Raw genomic sequence first — 23,832 nt, 5'->3', positions numbered from 1 at the left:
CAGCACACTGATGGGGTTTGGCTTTTTATCCAATTTGCCAGTCTGTGTCTTTTGATTGGTACATTTAGTCCATTTACATTTAGGGTTAATATTGTTATGTGTGAATTTGATACTGCCATTTTGATGCTAGCTGGCTTTTTTGCCCGTTAGTTGTTGTAGATTCTTCATTATGTTGATGCTCTTTAGCATTTAGTGTGATTTTGGAATGGCTTGTACTGGTTGTTCCTTTCTATGTGTAGTGCCTCTTTCAGGAGCTCTTGTAAAGCAGGCCTGGTGGTGACAAAATCTCTGAGTACTTGCTTGTTCGCAAAGGATTTTATTTTTCCTTCACTTCTGAAGCTCAGTTTGGCTGGATATGAAATTCTGGGTTGAAAGTTCTTTTCTTTAAGGATGTTGAATATTGGCCCCCACTCTCTTCTGGCTTGTAGAGTTTCTGCCGAGAGATCTGCTGTGAGTCTGATGGGCTTCCCTTTGTGGGTGACCTGACCTTTCTCCCTGGCTGCCCTTAGTATTTTCTTTTTTATTTCAACCTTGTTGAATCTGACGATTATGTGCCTTGGGGTTGCTCTTCTTGCGGACTATCTTTGTGGTATTCTCTGTATTTCCTGCAATTGAGTGTTGGCCTGTCTTGCTAGGTGGGGGAAATTTTCCTGGATAATGTCCTGAAGAGTATTTTCCAGCTTGGATTCATTCTCTTCGTCACATTCTGGTATGCCTATCAAATGTAGTAGGCCTCTTCACATAGTCCCACATTTCTTGGAGACTTTGTTCATTCCTTTTTGCGCTTTTTTCTCTGATCTTGGTTTCTCATTTTATTTCATTGAGTTGGTCTTCGAATTCAGATATTCTTTCTTCTGCTTGGTCTATTCGGCTATTGAAACTTGTGCATGCTTCGCGAAGTTCTCGTATTGTGTTTTTCAGCTCCTTTAATTCATTCATATTCCTCTCTAAGGTGTCCATTCTTGTTATCATTTCCTCAAATCTTATTTCAAGGTTCTTAGTTTCTTTGCATTGATTTAAAACAAGTTCTTTTAGCTCACAAAAGTTTCTCATTATCCACCTTCTGAAGTCTAATTCCGTCATTTTGTCACAGTCATTCTCCATCCAGCTTTGTTCCCTTGCTGGTGAGGAGTTTTGATCCTTTCTTGGCGGCGAGGTGTTCTGGTTTCGGGTGTTTTCCTCCTTTTTGCGCTGGTTTCTTCCCATCTTTGTGGATTTATCCACCTGTCGTCTGTGTCGTTGCTGACTTTTCGATTGGGTCTCTGAGGGGACACCCAGATTGTTGATGATGAAGTATTTCTGTTACTTGGTTTTCCTTCTACAAGTCCAGCCCCTTCGCTGTACGACTGCTGAGGTCCACTCCAGGCCCTGCTTGTCCGGGGTGCACCTATAGCAGCTGCGGAACAGCGAGGGATGCTACCAGTTTCTTTTTCTGCTATCTTTGTCCCAGGATGATGCCTGCCAAATGTCAGTCTTTTGGATATAGAGGAGTCAGGGAACTCCTTGAGGAGACAGTCTGCACTTTGTAGGAGCTCAAGTCCTGAGCTGTGAGCTCCATTGTTCATTCAGGGCTGTTAGGCTGCTATGTTTAATTCTGCTGCAACATAACTCATAAAAAAACCCTTTTTTTCTCAGATGCTCTGTCTGGGGGGGGGTTGGGGCTTTCCTTGTGAGTGTCCGCCTCGCTGTCCTGCCCAGCTAGGAGGCAGTCTAGTCACTATTTGCCTGCCGAGGCTCTGCCCTGCTGGTGTGAGGTTTGCCCTGTTGCTGTAGGCTCTGCCCTTCTGCTGTGGTCTCTGCCCTGTTGCCACGGACTACGCCCTGTGGTGGAGTCTCTCTGTTGTACCGGGTTGCCTCGGCAATGGCAGGCTGCGTCAGCAATGGGCGTGTACCTCAGTAGGGGCTGATTGCCCCGGTAATGGCGGACGCCCCTCCCCCACAGAGCTGCGCTTTAAGAAAACCTCCTCACCGGGGGCGTTTGGAATCGCCGTTTTGTCTGTCGCACTGTGCTACCCCAAACGCTGTGTCCCTGGGATTTCCTGGGGTGGCTCACTGTCCAAGTCCTGTTCAGTCTCAAGTTCAGCCCTCTCAGGTCTCAGTTTGCCAGTTCAATAGGGCACCCGTAACAGTGCGCTTTTGTATGGAGCGCTGTGGAGCACCTCTGTGCTCCGGCGCGGGCCACAGCCGCACCGGCTGCCGGCTACACCAGCCAAGACCTCTGCCTGGTGTCCCGCGTCTCTTTTATACCTGGGAATTTCCCCATTCTCTCTCGATATTTATTATCTGTCACTTTGTATTAGCTTTAAGTTACCCTTTCTAAAATTTTGAAATAATTTGCCTTTTCAAAGTTTTAAAGATAATACAGAAAATTCCCATGTATCTTTCAACCAGATTTCCCAAATGTTGATCTTTTACCAAAATCTGAAAAAAATTAGAATATTTTTTGTTTCTTTTTTTTGAGACAGGGTCTTGTTCTGTCACCCAGGCTGGAGTGCAATGGCATGGTCTCAGCTCACTACAACCTCTACCTCCCAGGTTTGAGCTATTCTTCTGCCTCAGCCTCCCGAGTAGCTGAGACTACATGCATGCACCATGCCTGGATAATTTTTTGTATTTTTAGTAGAGGAGGTTTCACCATTATTGCCTGGGCTGGTCTCAAACTCCTGACCTCGTGATTCCCCCCACCTCAGCCTCCCAAAGTGCTGGGATTATAGGCATACGCCACAGTGCCTTCCCAAAAATTAGAAATTTCAAAGATGTCTGGTGCCAAGCATTTCAAATAAGGGATGGTCCACGCTTAAATTCAGGTTGATTTTACTTTTTTACTTTTGGGAACAATGTCAATCTTTATACTTACATTGTTAGACACTTAGACAATTTCTTTACTATTGAGTCTCAGAAATAATATTACTGAGTTAAGTGGTTGCAGTTTTCCTCAATGGTGGCATTTTGCAAAACCAGAGTACAATATGATAACCAGAACATGAACCAGGACATGAACACAATCTATCTGGTTTGATACAAATCCATCAATACATCACTACAAATATCCCCCACATTACCCTTTATGATCACACGTCACCTCCTTCTCTCTCCATCAACTTGACTTAAAAAAAATAACAAAAAAGCATATTGCTAGATACAGATGTACATATTTTCAGGTTACATGATACATTCATATAATTTGTAAAGTTCAAATAGAGGTAATTGTGATATTCATCCCCTTAAATATTTCTCTTCTTTATGCTGCAAACGTTCTAATTATTCTCTTCTAGCTATTTTGAAATGTACCACAGATGATTGTTAACTGTAGTTACCCTACTGATCCTATTGAACCATAGGTCTTATTTCTTGTATTTAATTATATATTTCGTTGAATTAAATCTCCCTTTCTTTGTCCCTACCCTAGTACTTGCCTCTGGTAACTACTAATCTACTCTCTATCTCCATGAGATCCACTTTTTAAGCTCCTACCTATGAGTGAGAATGTGCGATATTAGTCATTCTGTGCTTGGCTTATTTCACTTAATGACCTCGAGTTCCATACTTGTTGCTACAACGACAGGATTTCATACTTTTTTTTTAATGACTGAATGGTATTCTGTTTTGTATATGTACAACATTTCTCTATGCATTCATCCACTATGGGCACTTAGGTTGATTCCATATTTTGGCTGTTGTGAATAGTGCTGTAATAAACATGGGAATACAGATATCTCTTTGATAGATTCAGTTTCCTTCCGGTAATGGAATTGCTGGATCATGTAGTAGTTCTGTTTTTAGTTTTCTGAGGAGTCTCCATACTGTTCTCCAAAATGGCTGAACTTATTTACATTCCTACCAGTAGCATCTGAGGGTTCCCCTCTCTCCACATTCTCAGCAGTATTCATTATTCCCTGTCTTTTTGATAAAAACCATTTTAATTGGAGTGAGATGATACCTCATTGTGGTTTTGGTTTACATTTCTCTGATGATTAGTGATGTTGAGCATTTTTCCATATACCTTTGGCCATTTGCATGTTGTCTTTAGAGAAATGTCTGTTCAGTTCTGCCCATTTTAAAATCAGATTATTTGTATATGTACAAATAATATATTTTGCTATTGAGCTGTTCAAGCTTCTTCTATATTCTGGTTATCCATCCTTGGTCAGATGGATAGTTCGCAAATATTTTCTCCTATTCTGTGTGTTGTCTCATCATTTGTTGATTGCCTTCTTTGCTGTGCAGAAACTTTTCAGCTTGAGATAATGCCGTTTGTCTATTTTTGGTTTAATTACCTTTGCTTTTTAGGACACACACACACACACACACACACACACACACACACACACACACCTTTGCCCAGATCAATTTCCTGGAGAGTTTCCTCAGTGTTTTCTAATTGATTTTCTAGTAGTTTCATAGTTTTAGGTCTTACATTTAAGTCCTTAATTCATTTTGATTTGATATTTCTATATGGTGAGAGATAGGTGGTCTAGTTTCATTCTTCTGCATATGTATCTTCAGTTTCCCCAGCACCATTTGTTGAAGAAACTATCCTTTCCCCTTTGCACATTTTTGGTGACTTTGTCAAAAATAAGTTGGATATAAACGCGTGGATTTATGTCTGGGTTCTGTCTTCTGTTCCACTGTTCTGTGTCTGTTTTTATACCGGTATCATGCTGATTTGGTTACTACAACTTTGTAGTATATTTTGGAGTCATATAGTGTGATGTTCTTTGTTCTTTTTGCTCAGGATTGCTTTGGTTATTAAGGGTCTTCTATGGCTCCATATAAATTTTAGGATTGTTTTTCTATTTCTGTGAAGAATATCACTGGTAGTTTGATATTGTATTGAAACTATATATTGCTTTGGGTGGTATTTAATTTTCAGCAACATTAATTCTTCCAATTCATGAGTATGGAATATCTTTCCATTATTTTTTGCATTCTCTTCAATTTCTTCCATCAGTATTTTATAATTTTCTTTGTATAGATCTTTCATTTCTTTGGTTAAATTGACTTCTAGGTATTATATATTCTTTGTAGCTATTATAAATGGGATTACTTTCTTGATTTCTTTTTTAGATTGTTTGCTGGTGACATATAGAAATGCTACTAATTGTATGCTGCTTTTGTATTCTGCCACTTTACTGAATCCATTTATCATTTATCTAACAGTTGGTTGGTGATGTCTTTAGTTTTTTCTAAATATAAGGTCGTGTCACTCTCAAACAAGGCTAATTTGACTTCTTCCTTCCCAATTTGAATGCTTCTTATATTTCTTTCTTTTGCCTAATTGCTATAGACAGGACTTCCAGTATTATGTTCAATAAAAGCAGTGACAGCGGGCATCCCTGTCTTATTTCAGATCTTAGAGGAAAGGCTTTTAATTTCTCCCCATTCAGTATGTTAACCTTGTGTTTATCATACATGATTTTTAAAAAATTATTTTGAGGTATATTGTTTACACAGTTTGTTAAGGGTTATTATCATGAAGGGAGGTTGAATTTTATCAAATCCTTTTTCATCATCAATTGAAATGATCCTGTGGTTTTTGTCCTTAATTCTGTTAATGTGATGTATCATGTTTATTTATTTGCATATGTTCGACCATCCTTCCATCCCTGGGATGAACCTCACTTGATAAAGATAAGTGATCTTCTTAATGTGTTGTTGAATTCAATTTGCTAGTATTTTGTTGAGGATTTTGACATCTGTGTTCATAAGTGATAATGGCCAGTAGTTTTCCTTTTTGGTTGTGTTTGTCTGGTTTTGGTGTCAGGGCAATGCTGGCCTCGTGGAATTAGTTTGAAAGTATTCTTTCCTCTTCAATCTTTTAAAGAGTTTAGTAGAATTGGTATTAGTTCTTCTTTAAATGTTTGATACAATTCAGCAGTGAAGACATCAGGTCCTGAGATTTTCTTTGATGGGTACTTTCTTACTACAGCTCCAATCTTGTTAATCTTTATTAACAATCTTGAGAAATCATTATTGATCTGTTAAGATTTTCTGTTTCTTCCTGGCTCAATCTTGGTAGGTTGCATGTGTCCAGGAATTTGTCCATTTCTTATAGGTTTTCCAATTTGTTGACACATAGTTGTTCATAATAGTCTTTAATGATTCTTTGTGTTTCTATAGTCTCAGTTCTTAAGTCTTTTTCATTTTTGATTTGATTTATTTGGGTCTTCTCTCTTTTCTTAGTTTTGCTAAAGGTTTGTCAGACTTTTTTGTTGTTGTCTTTTCAAAAAACCAACTTTTCATTTTGTTGATCTGTGTGTTTATTTATTTCTGCTTCCGTCATTTTTTCTCCTTTTAAAGACAAGTCAGTGCTCCGACGTTCTGATCTTCATTATTTCTTTTCTTCTGATCTGGGGCTTGGTTTATTCTTGCTTTTCTAGTTCCTAGAGGTATGACATTAGGTTATTTATTTGATGGCTTTCAACTTTTCTGATGCAGGCATTTACTGCGATAAAATTCCCTCTTAGCACTGCTTCTGTTGCATCCCATGGATTTTGGTATATCGCACTTCCTTTTCCATTTGTTTCAGGAAATTAAAAAATTTCCTTCTGAATCTCTACATTGACCCATTGATCGTTCTGGAGCATGTTGCTCAATTTCCATGTGTTTGTGTCGTTTACATGGTTCCTCTTGTTATTGGTTCCTAGTTGTATTCCATTGTGGTCAGAAAAAAATCCTCGATGTGATTTATATTTTTTTGAATTAGTTGAGACTTGTTTTGTTGCCTGAGATATGGTCTATTCTGGAGAATGTTCCATATGCTGATGAAAACAATGTGTATTCTGCAGTTGTTGGGTGAAATATTGTGTAAACGTCATTTAGGACTCTTTGATCTAGTGTGTAGTTTAACTCTGAGGCTTCTTGTTGATTTTCTGTCCGGGTGATCTGCCATTATTGACAGTGGGGTGTCGGAGTCCCCTAGTGTTACTGTACTGCAGTCTGTCTCTTCCTTGGAACCTGTTAGAGTTGGCTTTATATTCTTGGGTGCTGCAGGTGTCGAGTGCACAGATATATATAATTGTCATGGTCTCCTGCTGAACTGACTTTCTCATCATTAGATAATGACCTTCTTTGTGTCTTTTTACAGCCTCCGACTTGTAATTGATTTTGCCGACGTGTCTGCTGCTCTCTTTTGGTTTCTACTTACACGGAATATCTTTTTCCATCCCTTCGCTCTGAATCTATGTGTGTCTTTGGAGGTAAAGGGAATTTCTTATGGGTAGTGTGAGTTGGGTCTTGTTTTTTTATTCGTTTAGCTACTGTATGGCTCTTAATTGCTTAATTTAGTCTATTTACACTTAGTGTTAGTATTGATAAGGGCTTACTAGTAAGATTTTGTTGCTTATTTTATGGTTCTTTTATAACTCCTCACTTTCTTTTCACTGTCTTCCTTTGTGGCTGATTTCTTTCTGGTCGTATGTTTTAGTTTGTTGCTTCTTATTATCAGTGTATCTATAATAAATTTTTGCACTGTGGTTGCCATAAGGCTTACCAAAAAAAATCTTAGAGATATAACAAGTTTCTATAAGACATGACAACTTAGATCACAAAAAAGAATAGAAACAAACAAACAAAAAAACAAAGACAAAACTAAATACAAACAAAAAAACAAAGAGAAAACCCTCTAAACTTTAATTTTATTGCCCCCACATTTTGACTTTTAGTGGTCTCAGTTTACATATTTTTATATTGCTATAACTTTTTTAAAAATATATATATATTTTATTGCACTTTACGTTCTGGGGTACATGTGAAGAACATGCAGGATTGTTGCATAGGTACATACATGGCAATGTGTTTGCTGCCTCCATCCCCATCACCTATATCTGGCATTTCTCCCCATGATATCCCTCCCCAACTCCCTACCCCCTACTGTCCTTTCCCTAGTCCCCCCAACAGACCTCAGTATGTGATGCTCCCCTCACTGTATCCATGTGTTCTCATTGTTCAATACCCATCTATGAGTTAGAACATGCGGTGTTTGATTTTCTGTTCTTGTGTCAGTTTGCTGAAAATGATGGTTTCCAGGTTCATCCATGTCCCTACAAAGGACACGAACTCATCATTTTTGATTGCTGCATAGTATTTTATGGTATATACGTGCCACATTTTCCCCGTCCAGTCTATCATCGATGGACATTTGGGTTGGCTCCAGATCTTTGCTATTGTAAACAGTGCCACAATGAACATGCGTGTGCATGTGTCCTTATAATAGAATGATTTATAGTCCTTTGGGTATATACCCAGTAATGGAATTGCTGGGTCAAATGGAATTTCTATTTCTAGGTCCTTGAGGAATCGCCACACTGTCTTACACAATGGTTGAACTAATTTACACTCCCACCAACAGTATAAAAGTGTTCCTATTTCTCCACATCCTCTCCAGCATCTGCTGCCTCCAGATTTTTTAATGATTACCATTCTAACTGGCATGAGATGATATCTCAGTGTAGTTTTGATTTGCATTTCTCTAATGCCCAGTGATGATGAACATTTTTTCATGTTTGTTGGCCTCATATATGTCTTCTTTTGTAAAGTGTCTGTTCATATCCTTCACCCACTTTTGAATGGTTTTTTTTTTCTTGTAAATCTGTTTTAGTTCTTTGTAGATTCTGGATATCAGCCCTTTATCAGATGGGTAGACTGCAAAAATTTTTTACCATTCTGTTGGTTGCCGATTCACTCTACTCATTATTTCCTTTGCTGTGCAGAAGCTCTGGAGTTTGATTAGGTCCCATTTGTCTATTTTGGTTTTTGTTGCCAATGCTTTCAGTGTTTTAGTCATGAAGTCCTTTCTGATACCTATGTCTTGAATGGTTTTGCCTAGGTTTTCTTCTAGTTTTTAATGGTGTTAGGTCTTATGTTTAAGCATTTAATCCATCTGGAGTTAATTTTAGTGTAAGGTGTCAGGAAGGGGTCTAGTTTCTGCTTTCTGCACATGGCTAGCCAGTTTTCTGCACACCATTTATTAAGCAGGGAATCCTTTCCCCATTGCTTGTTTATGTGAGGTTTGTCAAATATCAGATGGTTGTAGATGTGTGGTGTGGCCTCTGAGGCCTCTGTTCTGTTCCATTGGTCTATATCTCTGTTTTGGTATGAGTACCATGCTGTTTTGATTACTGTAGCCTTGTAGTATAGTTTGAAGTCCAGTAGCATGATAACTCCAGCTTTGTTCTTTTTTGCTTAGAACTGGCATGGCTATGTGAGCTCTCTTTTGGTTCCATATGAAATTTAAGGTGTTTTTTTTTTCCAGTTCTGTGAAGAGGGTCATAGGTAGCTTTATGGGGATGGCGTTGAATCTATAAATTACTTTGGGCAGTATGGCCATTTTCACAATATTGATTCTTCCTAACCATGAGCATGGAATGTGTTTCCATCTGTTTGTGTCCTCTGTTATTTCATTGAGCAGTGGTTTGTAGTTCTCCTTGAAGACGTGTTTTACATCCTTTGTTAGTTACATTCCTAGGTATTTTATTCTCTTTGTAGCAATTGTGAATGGCAGTTCGTTCTTGATTTGGCTATCTTTAAGTTTGTTAATGGTGTATAGGAATGCTTGTGATTTTTGCACATTGATTTTGTATCCTGAGAGTTTGCTGAAGTTGCTTATCAGTTTCAGGAGATTTTGGGCTGAGATGATGGGGTCCTCTAAATATACAATATGTCATCTGCAAATAGAGACAATTTGACTTCCTCCTTTCCTAATTGAATACCCTTTATTTCTTTTTCTTGCCTGATTGCTCTGGCTAGAACTTCCAATACTATATTGATTGGAGTGGTGAGAGAGGGCATCCTTGTCTAGTGCTGGATTTCAAAGGGAATGCTTCCAGTTTTTGCCCATATTAGTATGATATTGGCTGTGGGTTTGTCATAAATAGCTTTTATTATTTTGAGATATGTTCCGTTGATACCTAGTTTATTGAGAATTTTTAGCATAAAGGGCTGTGGAATTTTGTTGAAGGCCTTCTCTGCATGTATTGAGATAATCTTGGTTTTTGTCTTTAGTTCTTTTTATGTGGTTAATTACGTTTATAGACTGGTGTATGTTGAACCAGCCTTGCATCCCCAGGATGAAGCCTTCTTGATCATGATGGATATATATTGCTATATTTTAACAGGTTGTTGTAGATATTTTTGTTTTTGTTAGATTTGTCTTTTATGTTTCATACTAGCATAATGAGTAGATTGTGCACCACAATTATAGTAGTTAATTTTGCCAGTGGATCTTAGACATTGAAAAGGTTTTTTTTTTTTTTTTTTCTACATTAGTATTTTGTTTTTTTCAGATTGAAGAAAATCTTTAGCGTTTCTTCTAAGATGGGTCTGGTGGTGATGAATTCTTACAGCTTTTGTTTGTCTAGGAAATGCTTTGTCTTTTATATTTGAAGGATAGCTTTGCTAGATACAGTATTGTTGGATGGCAACTTTTTTTTTTCCAGCACTTTGAAAATATTGTCCTACTGTATACTGGCCTGTGTGGTTTCCATTGAAAAGTCTATTGCTGGATGAATTGGAGCTCCTTTATGTGTCACTTGCTTCTTTCCTCTTAGTGCTTTTAGGATTCTGTTTGTCTTTGACTGTTGAGCGTTTGATTCTTACATGCCTTGGGGTAGTCTTATTCGGATTGAATCTGTCTGGTGTTCTCTGAGCTTTCATACCTGCATATTTGTCTCTTTCTCAGGTTTAGCGAAGTTTTATGTTATTCTTTCTTTGAATAAACTTTCTACCTATTGCTCTTGCTATATTCTCTCTTGAACACCAATAATTCTTAGATTGGTTTTTTTGAGGTAATTGTCTGTTATCTTGTAGGCAATCTTTGTTTCTTTCATTTCTTTTTGCTCCTCTGACTGTGTATTTTCAAATAACCTGTCTTTGAGCTCACAGATTATTTCCTCTGCTTGATCTGTTCTGTTGTTCAGAGGCTTGAATGAATTTTTTAGTTTGGTAAATATATTTCTCAGTTCCATGATTTGCTTGATTTTTAAGTTATTTTAGTCTCTGTTAATTTCTCTGACTAATTACTGAATTACATTTTTGTGTTACTTTGGAGAGCACTGAGTTTCCTTAAAACTATTATTTCTAATTCTTTATTTGAGAGCTCACATATTGCTTTTCCATTATGGTCAGTCACTGATTCCTGGCTTGGTTTGAGCAGGTCATTCTCTGTTTGGTGGTGTTTCTTGTGGATGTACATCTGTCTTTGCACTGAAGGATTAATGACCTGTCCCAGTCTTCTCTTTCTGTTTTTGTTTTATGTTCATTGGGTATATTTGCTTGAAGATTATTCATAATTTACCCTGATTTTTTAAAATTGTTCTCCTAAATTGCTGCCTTCTTTTAGGCACTAGGTGGTGCTATAACCCAGGTTTGCCTTGGCTCTATAATCATCAGAGTACTGCCCTGTCCTGAATAGCGTCCTCAGGGGGATTTCTCTTCCTGAATGGGAGGGTCCTCGGGGGAATTTCCCAGCAGTGTGGGAAGGTTGGCTGGGGCTTTGTGCCCAAGGGACCTGTGGAACATACCTCCTGCAGTGTGATGCTGGACAGCCACTTGATTTGTCTGGGTTACCAAGCACAGTTTCCAGGGCTGAGGACCGTAGTTTCCTGCTGTCCTCAGCGACATTTCTCCCTCCAGGCACTTGTGATGCTTCTCTGGGGATTGAAGCAGGGACAGATCTCCTGCTAGGAAACCCAGGATAGTGGGAAGCTAGTTGTTCACCTTGCTGTCACTTTTTCTGGTGTAGAAACTGTGAGTTGGGAGGAAATTTTCTGCATGTTAGAAGATGGGCAGACTGGGGGGAAGAGCAGCATGGATATGAAAGTTTAATTCTTGTACCATCTGCTCAGAATGTTTTCATGTTCTCTGTGTTCTGGGAACTTTCCCATCCTGGTATTTGAGTTCTGTGGTATTGCTGGTGTTAATTTTGGCACCATGTATTTGTTTTTGGTTTTCTGTTGTGGGGAATGTGAAGCCAGCTTGCTTGTACACCACCATTTTGGAAGCAGAAGTCTCTCAACTTGACTTTTAGCATTGTCAATTGTCTCGTAAAATTTTTTTGAGCTCATATCTGTCAACATTATGTTTTTCTTATTTTGTAATTTTAAACTCAAAAATGCTTTCCTTAACCATGACTTAGATGTATTCTCTTATAATTTACTCTAAGAACCATAGTTTGTTTCTGTATAGTCTTTTAAAATATCTTGATTGTTTTTGAATATGGTCTGAAGTCTGTGTACATGGAGGGTGAAGGATTAATTTAATATTTTTCTAATAAATCTGTATTTATGAAATAGTTCAACCTTTTCCACTTATGTGAAATCAATCAGTACTATAAACTAAATTTTCATTATATATGGTTCTGTTTTTGGATGAACTATTCCCTTTCATTGATATATTTTTCTCCTTCTTCACCATTAGAACTTAATTTCTACAGCCTTTATAATATGTTTTAGTATTTAGAAGGACAAGTACCAAGCCCTTCTTTCACTGTTCTTTAAAAAAATCATTATTTGCTATTCTTTCAAATACTCTTTTTTTATCTGAATTTTAAAAATCAGCCTTTCAAGTTTTAAGTTAAAAATGTTCTTGGGATTTTGATTGGTAATTCGTTGAATTATTGGTAATTATAATTAAATGGGAGAGAACTGACACATATGTTGGTTCTTATTCTAATCTTCTTTCATATGATTGAGTGGAGTTTTATAACCTCATAGTGTGTCATAGTAATTAAAACAAGACTTTGAAGGACTGCCTGGGTTCAGTTTATAGTTCTATAAGCTGTTTTATTATGGTGATGTGGTTTGGCTGTGTCCCCATCCAGATCTCATCTTGCAATCCCACATGTTGTGGGAGGGACCTAGTGGGAGGTGATTGAATCATGGGGGCAAGTCTTTCCTACGCTGTTCTCATAATAGTGAGTAAGTCCCATGAGATCTGATTGTTTTAAAAAGAGGAATTCCCTTACACCTGTAATCCCAGCACTTTGGGAGGCCCAGGTGAGCAGATCACGAGGTCAGGAACCTGACCAACATGGTGAAACCCCATCTCTACTAAAAATAACATAAGTTATCTGGGCGTGGTGACAGGTGCCTATAATCCCAGCTTCTCAGAAGGCTGAGGCAGGAGAATCGCTTGAACCTGGGAGCCGGAGGTTGCAGTGAGCCAAGATCACACCACTGCACTCCAGCCTCAGCGGCAGAGACTCAGTCTGAAAAAAAAAGAGGAATTCCCCTGCATAAACTCTCTCTCTTTGCTGCCATTCTTTTAAGATATGGCTTGCTTCTCCTTGCCTTCCATCTTGATCGTGAGACTTCCTCAGCCACGTGGAACTGTAAGTCCAACTAAACCTCTTTCTTTTGTAAATTGCAGTGTGAAAACAGACTAATACATAATAGGGGAAAGTAATTTAGCCTCACAGGACCTCAATTTATTTATCTGAAAATAGCGATGATACAAATAATAGTCTATGTATCCAAAGGTTGTTGAGAAGATGAAGTGACTGATGACCTGAAAAGTGGTTAGGACACTACCTGGCACATAATATGTACTCAGCAATTGTTAGTTGTTATTACTTATTCATGTAGACTTATTCATATTTCTTGTTAGGTATATTTTTGGGTATTTTATGACTCTTCTTGGATTCATAAAAGGTTTTTTTTTCCTCTGTTGCTTTTCTAATTGTTCATTTGTTAGAAAACCATTGACTTTTGCTGTTGATTTTATATTTGACCACTTACTGAGCTCTTTTATTCTAATAGTTTTCGTTAGATTTTCTATATAGTCTTATGATCTGCAAATAAGGGCAGTTTTGTGATTTTGTGTCTTTTGTTACTCATACGTTTTGTTTTATTTTTTCCTAGTTTAGTTGGCTAGTTAAATGGAGGTAGTAACAGCAGGTGTGCGTCTGTGCTTTGTGTTTGTCCTAATGGCATTCTTTAATGTTTGACTATTATGTGTGATATTTGTTCTAGTTATTATTCTTTTTAAACTGTGGCTTTTGTGAAATTGAGAAAGGAATTTTGAGTTTATCGAGTACATTTTGTTTTATTTATTTTTTTGCACGAGGAAATGTGATTCTTACTCCCCTGTGCATGATGGCTACATTCCACAGGTTTCAATTCTAATGCTTTTTGACATCCGTTGAAGTGATTGAATTTTGGTTTTCTCCTTTAAATTAGTGTTTTACTATAATAGAGTTTCTGATGTTGAGTCATCTTTGCATTCCTCAGATAAACCCAACAAGATCATAATGCATTATTCTTTTACATCACTGTGTTCATTTTGTTGATACTTTAAATTTTTTGCTTTTATGTTTGCACATGAGGCTGGCTATAATTGCTTTTATTATCATTTCTGGATTTAGTATTGATTGGTATATAAATTATGGTAGCCTCAGAATGAATTGGGAATTTCTTCACCCATTTCTATGATTTGGGAGAATTTATATAAAGTGAATCTTTGTCTGCCCAGAGATTATTTAAAACTTCCTTGAAAATCTTGTTGCCTTACTACTTTAAAAATTTCTTTTGTTACTTTTTAATTGTACTAGGACTATTATTCTATTCAGATTTTGGAATTTGGGTGTTTAAATTTGTCATTTATAATTTCTTATGAAAACATTCATTTTATTTATATTTTCCAGTTTGTTGACATGGAGTTTTTATCAAATTTATGTTTTCCTTTGATAAATTTTGTTTACTTTTTCTTCTTATATCATGTATTCTGCCATCTCTCTTTCTTGGCTGAAGTAATTTATTTCAATTGATGTTAAAAATAAAACCGTTTTGGATTTTTAAAATTAAGTCTACTGGGATTACTTTTATTCTATATTTCTTTATATTATATTTTTTGGGTTTTTTTTTCTTTTTCTAATACCTTGAGGTATATGTTTTATCCATTAATTTTAAATCTCATTTTATAATATAAATAATAAGGCTCTTGTTTCTCCTCTGCATTATATAACATATAATGGAGGTTTCAAAATATAGAATTCTTATTGTTGTTTATTTCTAAATAGCTTATAATTTGATTTTGATTTCCTCTTATTCAAGAGTTGCTTTAAAAAATGTTTTTAAAACAATCTGCAAGTGCACAGGTTTGCTTTTTTGGAGAGAGGAATCAGGTATCTTTCATGGTTGCTTTAATTGTATGGTGGTCAGAGAATCTATCTGCTACCTGAAATCTGTTCAGATTTTCTCATGGCCTTATGTCTTAAACGTTTTTTTAAAAGTGAATTTCTGATAGGAACAGAGCTGTATCCATTTCATTTACATAAATATTTTAATTACGTATTCAAATCTTCTATCTCTTTGTTCATGATTGCTCAGTTTCTGAGAGCACTATGTTAGAATCTACACTATTTATGGCTATGACCGTATATTTTGTATTTCTGCTAGTTTTTTCTATTTTTGAGTCATTAGATTGTGACTTATGTGTCATCTTAAGTGACGCTCTTATTAATGCATGCTGCGAATCTTGTCTGTTAGTTTCCCATTTTGTTTCTATTTTGTCTCCTATTAACTTCTCTATTCTTGCTTTCTTTTGGTTAACATTTTCCTACTAGGTATTTTGCCACCACTTTGTTTCCATCAGTGATATTTTGGTTGGAATTCATCTCTTATAAACAGCATATAAGTACTATATATTATATATATTCTATAATATATATAAATTTTATATTATATATAAAATATATATAATTTTTTTGCTTGTTCTAACTGCTTCTGTCTTTTACCTAATTCACACTTACTGTGACATCTGCTATGGTTAGACTTACTCTGCCTGTTTATATTTCGTATTTGCCTTGCTTCTTTTGTTGTTATGTGTGCTTTCTTTCTTTTTTTTAAATTTTTTTCGGCTTTATTTTCCCTGCCTTTTGATAATAATTGAGTTGTGACTTTTTTTTTCCTAAGAGGAAAAGTTTATTTTTTTCTATTCTAATGATTTCCAAATCAGTTGCTCCATTATATACTTTCAGTGGATTATTTTTACATTTTTAATAAACATGTCTAAACTTATGATTTTATTATCAAACTGTAGAGTTAATTAGTATGTATTTCATTTCACAAATAAGGCGTGGTCTTAGTATGCATTCATCTTTCTTCCTTCCTAGTTCCACTTTTTTAAGATTTGGTTTTTGTTTGTTTACTACTATATCTTCCATTCTAGATCTTGGATTTGTTAGTTCATTTGCTTTATTGAATCCTGAAATGATTCTTGCAGAGTCTGTTGGCAGTAAACTGCTGGAAGCTTTGTATCTCTACAGGTGTCTTTATTTTTCCCTTCCACTTCAAAGTTTGTTTAAATGGTTGTAGAAGTATTGGTTGAAAAATAGTTTCCCGGCCGGGCGCGGCGGCTCATGCCTGTAATCCCAGCACTTTGGGAGGCTGAGGCGGGTGGATCACGAGGTCAAGAGATCGAGACCATCCTGGTCAACATGGTGAAACCCCGTCTCTACTAAAGATACAAAAAATTAGCTGGGCATGGTGGCGCGTGCCTGTAATCCCAGCTACTCAGGAGGCTGAGGCAGGAGAATTGCCTGAACCCCGGAGGCGGAGGTAGCGGTGAGCCGAGATCGTGCCATTGCACTCCAGCCTGGGTAACAGGAGCGAAACTCCGTCTCAAAAGAAAAAAAAAAATAGTTTCCCTTAGAGCTGTTTGCTTCTTTGACTTCTTGAATCCCTGTTGTTGATCAGAAGTCTAATAGAAATGTGATTTTTTTGCTGTAAATTACTTATTTTTTTCTTTGCAGAACTTTTAGGATTTTTCTCTTATTCATTTTTTAAATTATACTTTAAGTTCTGGGATACATGTGCAGAATGTGCAGGTTTGTTACATAGGTATACACGTGCCATGCTGGTTTTCTGCACCCATCAACCTGTTGTCTAAGTTAGGTGTTTCTCCAAATGCTATCCCTCCTCTAGTCCCCACCCCTCGACAGGCCCTGGTATGTGATGTTCCTTTCCCTGTGTCCATGTGTTCTCATTGTTCAACTCCCACATATGAGTGAGAACATGTGGTGTTTGTTTTTCTGTTCCTGTGTTAGTTTACTGAGGATGATGTTTTTCAGCTTCATCCATGTCCCTGCAAAGGACATGAACTCAGTCTTTTTTATGGCTGTATAGTATTCCATGGTATATATGTACCACATTTTCTTTATCCAGACTATCATTGATGGGCATTTGGGTTGGTTCAAAGTCTTTGCTGTTGTGAATAGTGCTGCAGTAATCATACATGTGCATGTGTCTTTTTTTTTTTTTTTTTTTGAGAGGGAGTCTCACTCTGTCACCTAGGCTGGAGTGCAGTGGCATGATCTCAGCTCACTGCAGCCTCCACTTTCTGAGTTCGAGTGATTTTACTGCCTTAGCCTCCCAAGTAGCTGGGACTACAGGCACGCACCCCATGCCCAGCTAATTTTTGTATTTTTAGTAGAAACGGGGTTTCACCATGCTGGCCAGGCTGGTCTTGAACTCCTGACCTCATGATTATAGGCATGAGCCATTGCGCCTGGCCTGCTTGTGTCTTTATAGTAGAATGATTTATAATCCTTTGGATATATACCCAGTAATGGGATTGCTGAGTCAAATGGTATTTCTATTTCTAGATCCTTGAGGAATTGCCACACTGTCTTCACAATGGTTGAACTAATTTACACTCCCACCAACAGTGTAAAAGTGTTCCTGTATCTCCACATCCTCTCCAGCATCTGTTGTTCCCTGACATTTTAATGATCGCCATTCTAACTGGCGTGAGATGGTATCTCAATGTGGTTTTGATTTGCATTTCTCTAATGACCAGTGATGATGAGCTTTTTTTCATATGTTTGTTGGCTGCATAAATGTCTTCTTTTGAGAAGTGTCTGTTTATATCATCCTTCACCCACTCTTTGATGGGGTTGTTTGTTTTTTTCTTGTAAGTTTGCTTCTTTAAACTTATAAGTTTAAGTTCCTTATAGATTTTGGATATTAGCCCTTTGTCAGATGGATACATTGCAAACTTTTCTCCCATTCTGTAGGTTGCCTGTTCACTCTGATGATAGTTTATTTTGCTGTGCAGAAGCTCTTTGGTTTAAGTAGATGCCATTTGTCAATTTTGGCTTTTATCGCCATTGCTTTTGGTGTTTTCATTCCATGCTCATGGATAGGAAGAATCAATATCATGAAAATGGCCATACTGCCCAAAGTTATTTATACATTCAATGCTATTCCCATCAAGCTACCATTGACTTTCTTCACAGAATTAGAAAAAAAAAAAAAAGACTTTACATTTCATATGGAACCAAAAAAAGAACCCATATAGCCAACACAATCCCAAGCAAAAAGAAGCTGGAGGTATCACACTCCTGACTTCAAGCTATACTACAAGGCTAAAACAGCATGGTACTGGTACCAAACAGATATATAGATCAATGGAACAGAACAGAGGCCTCAGAAGTAATGTCACACATCTGCAACCAACTGATCTTTGACAAGCCTGACAAAAACACGTAAAGGGGAAAGAATTCCCTATTTAATAAATGGTGTTGGGAAAACCAGCTAGCCATATGCAGAAAACTGAAACAGGACCCCTTCCTTACACCTTATACAAAAATTGACTCAAGATGGATTAAAGACTTAAACATAAAACCTAAAACCATAAAAACCCTAAAAGAAAACCTACGTAATACCATTCAGGACATATGCATGGGCAAAGATTTTCTCTTAACTTTTAATAATTCCCATTGTGTGTCTGTCATACAGTTTTCTTCTTCTTCATGCTCAGCAGTCGGGGGACTCTTGTAACACTTTTTCTTATTGTCTCTGCCTTCAAAACTGACCTAGATCTAAACACTCATTGTATCTTCTGCTACAGTACAGATCCAAGCCACCATCATTTCTCACTGGATTATTGCACTAGTCTTCCACTGGTCCACTGGTCTCCCTCCTTTCACCCTTGGTCTTCTAAAAACTATTCTACCCTTACCTCTCAGTAGTATCTAGAATAATCTTTTAAAAAGTCTCTCTGCAAAATTTTTCAATGACTTCCCATTTCATTTGGAGAGAAAGCCTAAGCATTTACAGTATTCTGAGACAGGCTATATCATGTGGTTACTTGTGATCTCTTGTACTACCTTCCGCTTCTCTCACTCCTTCCTAGGCTCACTGCCCTTCTTAATGGTTTTCCTTGAATTTCAGCAGAGAATAATAAGTATTCTTAGTCTACCAGCCCGATGCTGTCAATGTCTTTATTTCTCCAAAAGGATATTCTTTTACGTAATGGCGTGACCTATCAGCAGAGGCATCAGGTTTAGTTGGATGGCTGGGAGATATTGGCTGCCTCCTGCCACATAACTTGTTTTGTATAGTGAGATATGTGTAGAATTAGAAAACAGGGACATCAGATCCTTGAATTCAGTTCTGTAAGAGCAAGTTGAAGAGACCAGAACTCTAGGTTGATATGCCATTAAGGGACTTGAGTTCTGTTGGGAGTGCTTTCATTCTAGTGGCAAGTCTTCTTTGGTCTCTGAAATTCTGTGTTCTCACCTATAAAATGAGGCTCTAACATCACCTACTTGATATGAAAGCTATTTAAATAGAATAGGCACAGTACCAGGGACATGGAAAATCACTGTACATTTTAGTAACCCTCACAATCCCCCCATTCTGCGTTTTCCTCCAACACCTCTTTCAAGTGCTTACTATCATGCTGTGGAAAGTTAGTCAGTGTCTGGTACACAGCAAATAAAAATGAATTAAATTCAGGTAAGTTGAATTGAATATCAATATCTAGATAATTTTGCAAGGACATGACAAGTGCTTTCATTGTAAGGTGTTTGGGCTGTCAGTGTCTGTTCCACTGTCCTTTATCCTTGAAGGTCATTGGACATCTTCATTAGGGTAGGAGAGGGAATTTTAAAACATGTGTAAAATAATTCTGTTGCTTTAAAATCTCTTTTGAATTCCAAACTGTGAAGGCCGGCTCACCCCACATATCATTTTTCTTGATTTCCTCTTTGGAGGTCAGGACCACGTGTCCATCCATTTCACCTGGTCTATTACGCATATTATTTCCATGTGTTCTTGTTGCCTTCAGGAATTTACTGTCTTCAAGACACTATAAATATTAACCACTCAAGTTTGTAAGAAACTCAAAAAAGGCACAGACCCTAGTGAAAAAAGGAATGCTGTGGAATTGGCTGTCATCAAAAGAGCTTGTCACATCCCTGAAATCTGCCATGGCTCAGAATCCATCTCAGGCAGCCAGAGAAACCCATCCAAAAAGCAGCTCTGAGAGTGATGATATAATACAGAGTAATGCGGTTGAAATTTTGTGCTAGGTAATGTTTTAAAATTAGGTGCTACATTCCAGCGTGTTTCTAAGTTGACAGTCATTGGGCAGCATTCCATAATGTCTCTACTTCATGCCTTAACTGAGCCGCCCAGGAGCACATCAAATGTTACAGCTTCAAATTGTTCTAATGTGCTGCTTGCCATGTGGTTGTCACAAAAGGAGCACTTTCTTTACTTTGTGTAGCTTATAACTTTTTTAAAAAAATTACCTCTTTGAGTTGACATTTCTCATAGGTCTAATCTGCCCTAATATTAAATTTGGTTAGCCCCTTCAAAGTTCAGAATTGAAACTAGTTCAAACTCTTTATGCACTTGCTTATATTCAAGATAATATAAACCGTGTTAATTTCAACTTCCAGAAGTCGTTAGAGATTTTGTAAAGGCTTAACTTAGAAAACAATTTTGGTTATGTAATATCTCCGTGAATAAAAATATGGGACTTCTGAGATATTGCAAAAGGGACCTAATTTAGTCTGCAGTTTAGAGTCATTTTCTCAACCCAGGACCTTATAAAAGTAGCTCAGTTGTTGGGTAGATGAGGGTCTGTTGTCTTTGTGCCAGTGTGGATAACGTAGGGGTTGTATTTTTCAGCTTGTGTCTAGGTCCAAACACCTATGAGAGACTGTTCTCCTCCCATCTTTGTGGCAACCTGCCTTACATACCACTCTGTCCACTAACTAGGTCAGCTATGCAGTGGTGTCCAAACCTGGCAGAGTCAAAGAAGTCACTTGGATAGCTTTAAAAACCTCACAATTCCCGACTGTAGCCACAGAGAGTCTGAATCAGCAGACGAGAAGATGTGGCCTTGGCCACAGAGTATTACTTTCTGATGCCTTCATGGCCCTCAACACAGTTTGATGACGGGAACACACCAATTCACCCATGATACACGGCATGTGGAGCGGCATTTAAAACGGCAGCAGAATGCTGTGGACAGATTGAGAGAAGAAAGAGGGCACACAGAGAGCACAGCCATGGGTAGGGGCTAAATGAGAGACTGTTAAGAATACCCAGTGCTGAGTAGGGGACAAAAGCATCGATTCTACTTCACACCCTCCTATTATATCCACAGACTTGAAGCCAGTTTCTGCCTTGAAATGCTCTCCTCTTTCCCCACATCTGTCATGTGACTGTGTGTGTGTGTGTGTGTGTGTGTGTGTGTGTGTGTGTGTTGTGGGGGTTTGTTATGCCTCTTTCTTCAGTTTCTTATCATAGCCAGATACATAGAAAATGAGACAGAAAGATAGAGATATGTACACTTCCGCCAAAGTGTAAGGAGACAGGAAAGAAAGGTATTTAGGAGGAAACAGGAAGAAAACTCGTGAAGAATACGTGGGAGCAGTTCCTGGTGAGTGTGGAGTAAAAGCATTGTTTTCCTTTCATCTTCTGAAGATATCCTGACTATTTAGCATATGTATCTGTTTCCTAAGTGTATGGCTGTATTTGTAAAGACTGGTAGCACTGCCTTTGGAGGCAATCCTTCATTAAAATATCCTTCTTATGTGGGGAACCCTCTGTATTTATTCCAAAGTAAGCTGGGGAAGTCCTGAGTGATTGTCATTTATTCAGCATATTTTTATTGATGAGAGTGCTAGCTGCATGGAGTTCACAGCCAGTTGGGGATGCAGATGCATGGACAGAAGATGACAGCACTGAGTGGTAGGTGCCTTGGAGAGGGAGGGACAGAAGGAGGGGAGCACAAAGGAGAGCACTTCACCCCTCTTGGGGCTGAGGGAAGGCTTGGAAAGGAAGTGCAATCTCAAGTTGCATACCGCAGGGTGAAAAGGAGTGCGCGTCAAGCAAGAGTGGCTAAAGAACTGAATATGCCAGCCTTGGGGATGGGAAAGCATGCTTCCATGTCTGGAGAACTGAGAGTGGTCCTAAATGGCCAGGCTGAAGACAAGAGATGAGGCTGGAGAATTAAATGGGGGTCAGACCATGAGGAATCTTATGCACCATATTAGAAAGTTTCATGTTTATAATCGGGTGGCGCATTTCACATACTGCTTTTATAGTTAGCCCTCTTCACCTTCTTTTTATCAAAGACATCGCAAGCAAGAGGTAGTACCCTTCTGTTTCCCACAAATAAACAGGAACTTCCAAAAGTAGGCATGTCAGAGAAAAGGGTTAACATAGCAGGTGTCTATTCTTAGAAAGACTTGCTTGCAAAATTGGTGCATGGCCAGCTTTTGGGAACTTGCCTGGTAAACAGTTTCCTACAATGACATAAAACTTTTCATAGCTGGTAACAGTGGTTTGCTGTGTCTAGACTGTACAAACCGAGTGGCTTATATGGAAACCTCTCCTTCTGGGACTCTGGAACACTGGTACATGCATGCTGGCCTGAAGGTGCCTGTGTGGCTAGCTTCCTGATGAAAATCTTGGCTGCCAAGTCTGTAATAGGCTCTCCTAGATGGACACATCACACACACATTGCTGCATTTTCATATCTGGGAGAACAGTATACTCTGTGTGAACGTTCATGAGAAGGAGAGAATGTAGGAAAGCTAGCAGATAGATCCCTCCAGACTCCACCTATTTTTTTCCCTTGTGAGTCACTACGTGTCCATACTACAACACAGAGTTAAGTCAAAGCCATGAGTACAATTGCGTCCTAAGGCCCATGAGTCCTTCCAGTGAATCTCCTAAAATAGGGGAGGCCTTGAGGATCCCCAGCATGCATACTGTGAATATTTACCTAGAACTAGTTATTGAATGAGTAAATAAATTGAGCTATTAAAAGGTAGAAGTATTAGTGTTCATATATATACGTGTGTGTGTGTGTGTGTGATTTTTTTTAACCAGAATTTGTTTAGTTGGTTTTTATCTCTCACCGTATTTCTCAGATTCTCAAAGCTGGCTCTGAATTACTTTTGACTTTTACTTTCAAATGATAGAGATGTATCAGTTTTGAAGAGAGTTAAAAAAAAAAAAAAAAAAAAAAAAGAGCTACCAGTTCTAAGGGCAATTTAAAATCAGGAGATCCAGAAAGGATTTAAATAATAACAAGCATCCCAAATTAGCTCTTTTCCATTTCTTCTATCAGGTGAGGACTTACTTAATTGTGCATTTCCAGGTACTAAAGCAACCACATTATTGTATTTGTAGTACAACACCCTAATACAGACAGCCTATCTAATTACATTGAAATACATTAGTATTAGTATTTGGGAAATAAAGAGTGATGGATTAGATACTTATATGTAATTTATACCGGGAAAATTCCACTCAAGCCTTATCTAAAAGAATTTCTTTTGGAACAATTAAAATAAATTGTTGACTTTTTAATGAGCTTCGGATCCTGCCTGAAGGAACTTAAAACCAACCGGGCAATTCTTGAATTTCTTATGGCTTCGTCTTCGTTTTTGACAATTCCTTAGCGCTCTGTCCTGTCTTACTGAGTTCCTGGCAGCAGTGTTAACCTGTTGAGTAGTTAGTTCCCCCTTCGACTGGCCTTACCTTTTTTCCCATCAACTTTGTCTTATCCTGGACTGAGGTACAAGGATAA

At 37.9% G+C, this 23,832-nt stretch overlaps 1 protein-coding gene across 6 annotated transcripts in view; it reads left to right on the top strand.

The window, feature by feature from the left end:
- The window catches only part of MORC1 (MORC family CW-type zinc finger 1), a 185,015-nt gene that overhangs the window by 37,723 nt on the left and 123,460 nt on the right, over positions 1-23,832 (top strand). The window lies entirely within an intron of this gene.

This window comes from Callithrix jacchus, chromosome 15 (genome assembly GCF_049354715.1).
Source record: "Callithrix jacchus isolate 240 chromosome 15, calJac240_pri, whole genome shotgun sequence".
In the NCBI taxonomy this organism is placed as follows: Eukaryota; Metazoa; Chordata; class Mammalia; order Primates; family Cebidae; genus Callithrix; species Callithrix jacchus.
This window is presented reverse-complemented; position numbering and strand designations above follow the sequence as displayed.